At 42.9% G+C, this 8,993-nt stretch overlaps 1 long non-coding RNA gene across 2 annotated transcripts in view; it reads right to left on the bottom strand.

The window, feature by feature from the left end:
* Window positions 1-994: 994 nt before the first annotated feature.
* The window catches only part of LOC146856144 (uncharacterized), a 228,039-nt gene continuing 220,040 nt past the window's right edge, over window positions 995-8,993 (bottom strand). For both annotated transcript variants that reach the window (XR_014980908.1, XR_014980909.1), the window contains exon 4: window positions 995-5,299. This is a non-coding gene — a long non-coding RNA (uncharacterized LOC146856144). The remainder of the gene's footprint in view (window positions 5,300-8,993) is intronic.

Genomic DNA, 8,993 nt, shown 5'->3' with positions numbered 1-8,993 from the left:
GTTGGTTACAAAAACTCATTACAAACCAACTTCGAAAAACAACCTTTTGGCTTTCTCTAGTTTTCACCCGCGACCCCTGAGAGAAAATCTCCCTTTTGGGCAATTTTTGCATATTAGACGCAACTGCAGTCATATGGAAGACTACCGCTCTCAAGCAATGAGTCTTTCCAGTAAACTGAAAAACAGAGGTTACCCTGACAAGATTCTCAAACGGAGTTGTAAAAGAGCAAAGAACCAACACAAACAAGCCCTTTTGGAGGAATCAGTAAGACCAGAGGAGGAAGTCCCATTGACTTGCGTGACTACCTACAGCACTGCCTCCAATGCGGTTACCAAGTCCATCCGCAAACATTGGGGCATCCTTACAAGCAACAACTTAAAGTGGGAGAAACCCCTTTTTTCGTTCAAGAAAGCAAGGAGTATCAAGGATGTCCTGGCACATACTAAACCAAAGCAAGGACTAACTGAGAATACTCCCTCTGTACTCCAGGCCTGGGGGCTCCCAAAGTTGACGGGCCATTTCCCATGCAGCTCGTGTAGTGTATGTCATCTTACAAAAAACAGTAAAATCCTACACCTGGAACAAGACAAAATTTGGACCCAACGGGCACATACTAATTGTAACTCATCCAATGTAATTTACCTGCTAACATGCCCATGCGGTATAAGATATGTTGGAATGACTACGCGCAAAATAAAACAGCGTATTATTGAACACAGGAGCAACATCCGATGTGAGAAGAACATCACCAAATTGACCGAACATTTTACACGTGTCAAACATACTCCAGACGACCTCAACTGGACAGTAATTGAACAGATCAGACCAGGGAATAGGTCAGCAAACATCTTATTTGAAAAAGAACAGAGATGGATTTATCGCCTTTCCACTCACATCTTGGGCTTTAACGATAATATCCCCTGGAGCACGGTGCTAAAACGCTAAACATTATACCATGTTTCAAATATCTAATAACATCAGCAGTCTTGATTGACATTTATTGATATCTTTATTCACAATGGTTTAAAAGAAAACACACCCCTTCTCTTTCAGCCATTTTTTCAGCTATAGCTTTATTAGTCATGGCAGTATACTCTGTAACTACAAGCCTTTTCCAATAGTCGCTGTTAGTTAGACATACCATGTGACTATCGTGGCATTTTGCTTACACTTTATTCCATTACATATGAAGTTGGACATTTGCTGATTTTTTTGGTGCCTTCCGTATTGATAAAAATTCATTTTCTCGCTCCTCCGTTGACTTTGTCACGGGAGCAAAAGCCCCGATTTCAAGACCGCCCCCTTAGACCATCTAAGCGGTCTAGTTGTTTCCCTCCCGTCAAACCTACCACGTGACTAGCGTGATGACGCTTAACGTCTCCAGAGCAAAGCACTTCCTTTATCAACACCGCCCACGGGATGAATGTTAACATTCGAGTCTGAAGGAGGGACAAGCAGGTTTCCCGCGGGTTGGAGGCTTTGGGGTAGTAAGTAGAGGTTCTGGTTTTCCTTAGCCTGCAGTTTCGCCATGACCCCGTAAGTTATTTTAACTTCATTATTTATTTCTCTCCACCCAGAGTTTGACTATAAGTCTCGCCCCCCCCACCTGGACTCATGCTGTGACGTTCAAACGAACATCGCGTAAGCACCCATTGCTAAACTCATTACTCGTACCTTCTTTTGGGTTTACGGATCGGTGGGATCAGTCTCCGTTCTCCATTACTACATCCAAGCATTTGCTTTTGCCTCCTATAGTCAGCCATAGTTTGTTGCTGACTTACAGTTTGATGGTTATTGCTATCTTTCTTTGAGCTCAGTCACGTGAAAAAATTCACTTGTGCCCTAATCACTGCCAAATAGGTTGGCGCTCGCTCTGCACAGTTCATTTGGTCTTACTAACTTCACCACTACTGTGCCACGATATCTCACTATACCAGCATGGGCTGATACGAGTGTATATTCCCATATGTTCAGGTACAATGGCAACTCACTGTTTGTGTGCGCGAAGCTTGTTCACGAACTGTAATTTTTTCTGCCTTGTTTTCTGTTAATATTTATGTATGTTGTGAAGCATTGTTTGTTATGTTATGTCTCCTCACCCCTTTTTTTGCTTCAACAGAATTGAAAGCTTTCAGAAATCCTGAAGGCATTTTTCCACAACCGTAAGTGTTAGCGGTTTCAGACACCACTGGTCAGGGTGCGTCTTAGCGAGCGTATACCGCCGTGGTTGTTCACAATTAGGTCCTGAAGAATGCTTCATGTAATATCGTGCGAAGCAGAAACATGTCGACCATTTTGCACTTCTACTAGGACGTAGCTGGTCTAATAATTACCAGAATTCTCACGTCCACCTCACTCCTTTTTAACCGTGCCCAGTTTACCACCATTAAAGTTTTTCTTGGTTAAAACTGCGACACCTTTTTAAACCACCACCTTCACTAAATTGCACTGTCTTCACTCCAACAAAAACCAGCTCCGCTGTAAATCAGGCGTCGTAGCACACCGGGGAGACATTCGGTCTCTCCGGTGGGAACCCAATGATGAAGCATGTCACCAACTAGGTTGGTGAGTGAGGGTTCTTTTACAAACACAATTATTCACCTTATTTAACACTTTTCACGTGCTTAGTCGTGACGGATACACTCTTCCTTTGTTTACATATACTAGCCCTGGGGGACTAAGAGTGGCTCCAAATAATTTCCCTCTCTCTCCTGTTGTTAATTTATAGTTATACATTTCAGCCTGAGCACAAGACACGCCCACCCAGTAACTTTCCACAGAAGGCAGCAGAAACAGAGGGGGCACACAAAGATGAGCTAAGAGTCTGAGACCGGGCACACACAATTTCTCTGGCAAGGTTATTCTGTCCGAGCCTACAGCTGAGCCAGGGGGGGCAGGCTCCATCTCATGGGAAAGGTATGCAGAAGTACAAACAGTGTATTCATTTATACAGCAAGGCTCAACTTACAGAAACACAGGGAATTCTACACAGCTGCTACTTGCAGAGCCAGGGAACAAATAACATGGCCTAGAATTAGTGGCTATGTATAAAATGGTGCCGCAAAGGCTAACTTAACAATCATTACATATGGTAGCACTGATAAGACTTTTAATTTAACTCTACAGACCCCCGTTTTAGCAATAGCTAAGTCATTTTATACTTTTGAGTGAAACATCTCTATTCACATGAACAATATCAATACTCAGAACTGTTCAAATGTTCGTTATTAAGCAGGGAAACTATAAGAGACATGTTGACCTAAAAAGTATCTACATCAACGCTCATCAACCCTTCTATCTCCTTCTGAAGCATGATCTTAGCATTTGTGTTGCATGAATGTCCTTTCCTTAGTAGTTAATGTACCTACGCAGCAGACGCAACAAACTGGGAGACAGTGCATACAAGGGCCTATTTTTCATGTAACATATTTTACATTGTACCTGATGAAATGTGCAATACGTAGATGGGGCAACAAATACAGTGGGGGAACAAAAAAAGAAAGGCAACATTTGCCAACCATCCCCTCGGATGCTAAGTATGAACTTTTGAACCACGGGCGAAGTGAACATTATAATTAAGGTTCCTGGTTTTCCGTTTTTATGGGATTTTACACATAATTACAGACAGAAAACAAAGTGTTTCCTGTCTGTATTGGAAAAATGCAGAAAAGTGTGCTTCTTGTGGGTGACTCTCCATGCTGTTTTTCGTGATTTCTATGACAACAGCTGAGCAAACAGGCAGCATGGGAAGTTAAAAATAGGTTGAGATTTCCCTAAATGCAGGTGTATGGTAACATATATTTGCATTATACGGCTCATATTTACTTGAAGGTGTAGTTTTTTGCTATATTTGGCTGCCTAATTTGCTAAAACTCGAAAGGCAGCAAAGTATGAGTGCATGTTTATTAGTTAAATAAATGTGGAAATATACCATTTTATGACTCCCTATATTCGCAAAACACAAAATAAATATGGATGAATACTAATAAGATGGGCAAAAAATAAATATAGATAAATACAGTCGGAGATGTTAAAAAAATAAATACCATAAACCGGGAGCCCTAATTATGACACATGATCTAAGTCGGGCCTATTGTCATGTTCAGTCTGTAAATGAAGTCATATGTTCACACCCACCTTAATCTCCCCGCCCCTGGATACAAAAACGAACTGTCATATTAACTATCATGACAGGTGCTTAATGTACACATTCATTTGCAGTGCATAAATCAATAAATGTCATATCTGGGATTGGAGAACAGAATCGAAGGTACACCAATCTAGACACTTGTATCATCATTTTATGTCCTCCTGTGCTCCCCTGTGCGAGGAGCCAAAGTAACAAACATGTTCACAAGAGAAACAGGTGCTGGATGAATTTGAGAGTGCACAGGATACTTCTCATTCAGGGAGTAGGATGTTGCTAACACTATTATTAGCACAATAACAACTAGGGATGCAAGTTGTACTTTCTATGTACCGACCCCGCTCTGGACAGGGAGGTGCAAAAGGCTATTTTCCTCATCAATTGGGTGACCAAACAGATACATGGTGATTGGGAGAGAAATGTAACATAATGGAATTGGTGACCAGGGAACAGGATGGTGGGCAAAACTCTTCTTTCCAGTGTCTTTCAGTGAGCCATCACTGGTAGACTCCTATTGTTCATCTGGCATAGGCGCTATTGAGCACCGGCGGTGGAGCTGTTCGTCCTGCTCGGATCCAGATCCCACATTGCAGGGCAAGGTATTTCTTTCTTTAGAATCACAGTCCCTTGGCCCCGTTCGTTGCCTGTCCAAACAATGCACCAATCTCTATTCCCCTACTCTATCGCTGGTACCTTAGACAGGGTATCCGCACCCTATTCTTCATCCATGAAGTCCATCCCTACTAATGATCTACACACCTTATTCTTCATCTCTACTAATCTAAATTTCCCTTGGTGCACTGTTCCTCCGTCAGGCGTATATTGTACCTTGTCACTCCAGGCACAGAGGGGTCAAGAGAAAAAGGGTTCAAACTCAAGGGGGACCAAGGGGCAGAGACTCAAACACAGGCGAGCCCACAGGCTAGGCTCAATGGGCTGGGACTCAAGCAAAGGTGGACCAGCAGGCTGGGGCTCCTGGATAGCCCCTCTTTCTTTTCTTGTTCGATGGTACTGCCTGGTCCAGCACTTTCTTTGTTTTTATTTGCTCTGCAGCTTTGCCTCAGTCGTATTCATGGATGTTCCATAACAAGCAGCCAGGCTGTGCATCACATCCGGGCCCCTCCTTAATGTGACTGCAGGGCGTCCCAGACCTATTAGTGGATATAATGAGAACTTTTAGTTAACTGGCAAGGAAAAAATTTATATATTTTATTTTTTTCTCTCCCATCACCAAGTAGTGGGGAAAGCCTTTCATTCATTTACTAAGCTCTGAAAAAACAATTCGGACATACTTTGGATCATTGCATCTGTCCATTCCTATATTTTTCATCTGAAGAACCTCGAAGAAGAAAATGTGTGGTGGGGAATTATTGGGGGCCATACAGGTACCCTTCCTAGTAATGTGCATCATGTGCACCATACAGTACACAGGCTGAGCAATGTCTTATTCTGACAATGTTATGTTATGTTATGTGAATTTATTTTTATAATGCGCACAGCTACCCAAAAAGGGTTTCCCAGTGCAGACCTAGAAGGAGACTCTGAGAAGACAAAAGTCACTGAATGATAAAATCATTGATTGAATAGCCAAGTTTTTAGCTGTTTTCGAAAATTTGAATACAAGGGTTCTTTACGCATCAAAAAGGGAAGAGAGTTCCACAGACGTGGACCGAGATAGGAGAAAGAGCGACCGTCCATTCTTGCAAGCTTGATCCTGGGAATCTCAAATTTTTATTGAGTAGAAGAGCGTAACGAACGAGAGGGTTGATAGAGGCGTACCAGGTTTTGCAGGTATTTAGGTGCAGTACCATTCTTGATTTTAAACATATAGCTCAGGGCCTTGAATTTGGTCGATTTTCCACCCTGAGCCAATGCAGATCTCTCAAGGCATTAGAGACATAAGACATTCTAGGAATTCTGCAAAGTAATCTCGCTGCAGAGTTCTGTGCCACCTGAAGCTTACACAACACAGCCCTGTTGGCACCCAAAAAGAGGATGTTTCCATAATCCAGTCGTGAAGTTACAAGTGCCTGGACTACAGTCTTTTGGGTAACAGCAGGGAGCATCCAAATGATTTTTTTAAACCATTTGAGGATGGTGAAACAGGTGGCTGCAGTTTTTACTGCATGTTGTCTCATTGACAATTTATTGTCAGTGATGAAACCAAGATTTCAGACCTAAGTAGAGGGAAAGGGTTGAGGCCCCATTTCATCAGGCCAATGTTGAGGGCCCCAGAGATCTGTATTTTTTCCAAGAATAAGGACCTCCGTTTTTTCCCCATTGAGCTTGAGCAAATTAGATTTCATCCAAGATGCAATATTGCGCAGGCTCAATTGCAGGGTAGATGGACCAGAACTCTTTTCTACAGATAAGGAAAAGATAATCTGAGTATCATCGGCATAAGAAAAGAGCGACAGCCCCGCTTCTTCTGCAATCACTGCCAAAGGTTGTACATAGATGCTGAAGATAAGAGGGCTTAGAATTGAGCCTTGTGGCACCCCATACGGCGAAGGATAAACCTTTGAGGAAGCCCTAGAAGAACACACTTGAAATGTACGTTTAGCTAAGAAAGAAGACAACCAACCAAGTGCCGATCCCGAGATGCCTAGGGATCGTAAAGACTTAATTAATACGGTATGAGAAACCGTATCAAATGCGGCACTTAGGTCAAGCAATATAAGCACCACTGTATTACCTGCATCCAATGTGCCTTACTTTCAATTTAGGCATCATGACTTCCAGTACCCACCCAGCAGGGCCTGCTACAAACATTCTTTCATTTCATTTTAATAATTTTCTGCAAACGCATTGTTCCTTCCCACATCACCTGTTACAACCCTGTTACTCAGGCTAACTAATAAAGGACTTTGAGATCTCTACAACTGTACGGAGTGTTGCAGTAACATGAGCAATAATGGTGGTGCCACCTGGGCAAGCCACCAACATATAGTTCCCCTTAAGGATCAGATAAGGGAACATCAGTCTAGTCTACCCATCCTTTCATCTCCATTTCAATTCCAATTCTATCAATTTTACAGAAGGGAGGGGCAGTCACATGGCTGACTTCAAGGTGACACATTTTTCTAATCATGACAATTTTTGTGAACAGTTTTATTTTATAGCCAATTAGACGTGCACTGGTGAGGTGCTGTGTCTCTGTTTATTCAAGGGCATGTTCACAGCATCCTGTGAAATGAGTGGCTAAAGCGAGTCCAACCGATTGTCTTATGGAAATGGCCACAGTCATGACAGTTCCTAAACAGCTGGGGCGGGCTCAAAAGACAGAAAGTGCACAACAATCTGTCTTGTGTACTTACGACACAAAACAGCATACAACAATATATGTACCAAGCACAGAAGCCAAAGAAAAAAACAACACAGTTTCAAGTGTTAGACATTCAGAGTTAAGGCTCTTGTACCATATGCGCCCATGCACCTCATTTAATGTGTTAGTTCGCCAAGGAGCTAATCTCCTATCCCTCTTCGACAGTAGGTGACCTGAGAAGGAAACCTCCTGTCAAAAATACTTACCCCTTTTAAAAAACAAACTCCCTGGTCAGTCAAAACTAAAGATAAGAACAATCTGTTAGAAATGAGTATCTCTAGTTAGCAGTGGTAGGTATCTTTGTTCAAATAGGGACCCTTCCCTCCAGTCAGCGTAAGGGGAGTACATACTTTAGATAACCCCTGGTCACCTCCTTTGGAGCTTGGCACGAGCAGACAGTCTTATCCCAAAGGCAATGTGTAAAGTATTTGTATCAACACTCACAGTAACATAGTGAAAACACCACAAGAAGACACCACACCAAATGCACACCCTCAGTCCCTGTCACACTGAAACCAAACAGGCAATCCACAATCCGGCAGAAACGCACAGAAAAGTTAAACAAGAAAATAGCCACTTTTTAAAAGTGCCAGTTGCTAACACAGACTTTAAAACCCATCCTTACTAAAAGATGTGTTATCAAATTCAGAGTCCAGGGATACCAGACTCCAATTTTCTACCTTATCCCTATGGGAGGATTTGCTTGTAAAATTTTACAACGCATTACCCATTCTGTCCTATGGGCAAGATAGCCTTTCAATAGTGAAAAATGAAATGGGCAGTATATCACTATCAAGGCATGTTACACACACCAGTACATATCCTACCTTTCACACACAGCGCCCTGCCTAGGGTGGTACCGTGGGCCTACCATAGGTGTGTCCTATGTACAATGTGCGCGCAGGCACTGCGGTGGCAGGCCTGAGGCATCTTTTCCAGGCTACTCATGTGGGTGGCATAATCAGTGCTGCAAGCCTACTGGTAGAAATTTATTTACCAGCCCTGGCACAATCAGTGCACTTCACTAGGGATCTACTAGTAAAACAAATATGCCAATCAGGGAGAACCATTGCAAAAACAACAGTTGATGGACAGAATGCAGAACAATGTCATACATTCAGAGATCTGGGACTAAATCCATCATTTTATTTTGCTCACCATGCCATTCCAGTTTGAACCCAGCCATATGCAAATCAGTCTTGACCCTGTGCCTCATGGGAACAGTCCAGCCCGAACTGCCAAGCCAGGTCCTCCTTGGACTGGAAACAAGCATCCTAGGACCGGTTTTGGGGTTTCACCCCTCTTCAGCCAGGATAGCTTGATTCCAGTAGCATGGAGAGCACGGGACCCACGTCTGGGCATACCCGTCCCACTCGGGGTGACAAATGCAAAAACAACAGTTGATGGACAGAATGCAGAACAATGTCATACATTCACCCCAGTACAGAGATCTGGGCCTAAATCCATCATTTTTTTGGCTCACCATGCCATTCCAGTTTGAACCCAGTCATATGCAAATC

Source organism: Triturus cristatus, chromosome 4_1, assembly GCF_964204655.1.
Source record: "Triturus cristatus chromosome 4_1, aTriCri1.1, whole genome shotgun sequence".
Taxonomy (NCBI): domain Eukaryota; kingdom Metazoa; phylum Chordata; class Amphibia; order Caudata; family Salamandridae; genus Triturus; species Triturus cristatus.
Note: the sequence above shows the minus strand (reverse complement) of the source record. Positions and strands in the feature narration are given on the sequence as shown.